This window comes from Stegodyphus dumicola, chromosome 9 (genome assembly GCF_044657685.1).
Source record: "Stegodyphus dumicola isolate Sdum_Otavi_A_Nest chromosome 9, ASM4465768v1".
Lineage (NCBI taxonomy): Eukaryota > Metazoa > Arthropoda > Arachnida > Araneae > Eresidae > Stegodyphus > Stegodyphus dumicola.
Window position 1 is genome coordinate 152,813,773 of NC_140776.1, and position 1,583 is coordinate 152,815,355.

A 1,583-nucleotide genomic window follows, 5' to 3' on the forward strand; every position below is an offset into this window, starting at 1 on the left:
GCAAATTTATGAAATATTATTTAAGTTTATTCAGATCAAATTTGAGGTATTAAAAATATTCTGGGTTTACTTTTTGCAACTGCTCTGCTATCATACATACTATACCTTTTTATTGTTAAACTGAAAGTATGTTTAAAAACATTAATACATTGAGAAAAACTACACTTCATAAAAAATTTTTAACATCTAATTATATTGAAAAAATACATCACAGTTTGTAAAATGTAATGCGTAGTAGTATGGAAAAGGAAATAACGGAAGAAGATATATGCCAATATTTCGCGCTTTCACACTTAAAAAAAAAAAATATGGCAATATTCCGTTAATAGACGGAGTTTAGAAATCCAAGCAGGTGCAGCTGGTTTGATATTCTAGTTTCTTTTTCGTTCGAAAGAAAAAAGTGCAAATTCACTTTTAGCAAAATCTTCCGTTATATTTCTTTAACTGTCAAGTTATTTTGATGATTTGGGTACACAAATTGTCAAATTTTTTTATTGGAAAAACTAAATGTAGCCGAAATAAACATCTCCCGATATATATTCGGGTATGACAATACGATGCACTCAAAAAAAAAAAAAAAAAAAATTACCCCGAGAAATACTCGGGTGTGACATTTTCGAACACCAGTGCTAATCTCGGGCATGACAGTTAAAAGGTTAAGAAAAAATGATAAAATATCAAACTAACAGGCCTTTTAGTAATAGCTTATTCCTTTCATAATTAACTTTCTAAATAAATAAGAGGAACGGCGGAAAAAACGGCACAGAAAGACGCTTCCAAAATACTCAACTCCGTATTATAGAAGTCAGATGAAAAAAAAAAACTGGTACGATTATCAACAACATGCGGTACCTGCGGAATTTTTTGTTGTCCAAACGCTAAATCCATGATTACATTGTTTATCTACTCTTGAATTAAAAGGGAGAGCGCGAACGCAATCCCAGCTACCAAAAATTATGCACCCCAAGCAACCGCAATTTGCGGATGTGGCGAACGTCAACCCCTCGAAGTGCAATGAGAGGCCTCTGCTCGGGGGAGCCTCCTTGTTGATCAAGGCGTCCCCAGTGCCAGGTAAGTATGCTCGAGAACGAAATTTGAAAAATAATCAGTAAGTGCTGAATGTATACATACTGGTGGATAAAGATTTTGCACGTCATAGTACATTTAAATAGGAAAGTATTTAGTGAATTTCGTAAAATTCTCGCAGATAGATGGCGCTCTTCCATTGTATTCGTTCTTAAATTGCTTATTCAAAATAATAGTATTTTTGATTAAAATGTTTAATTATTTGACGTATAATGACGTAAATGGGATAGACAACCCGGATTTTCTGTGAGGCAGAAAGGCAACACGGGTGATTGCGATTATTATTGTGCGTAATGGATTTATCCCATTTTAAAAACTCATGGAATTTCGTAAAAAAAAATGTACTTTAGTATATGATTGGCATTTGAACAGAAATTATTAACATTATAAATTACTCCAAAAATAAAACTTTCCAAAAATAAGCCATTACTCATTTAATTGTTTCTTTCATGTACATTATGTAACTGAAATTTGAAAATATGGAAAAACCATCTCAC

At 32.4% G+C, this 1,583-nt stretch overlaps 1 non-coding gene across 1 annotated transcript; it reads right to left on the reverse strand.

The window, feature by feature from the left end:
* Positions 1 to 918: 918 nt before the first annotated feature.
* Positions 919 to 1,079, reverse strand: LOC118187020 (U1 spliceosomal RNA). Its single transcript, XR_004757873.1, has one exon. It is a non-coding gene; the product is annotated as a U1 spliceosomal RNA (small nuclear RNA).
* Between the last annotated feature and the right edge of the window lie 504 nt (positions 1,080 to 1,583).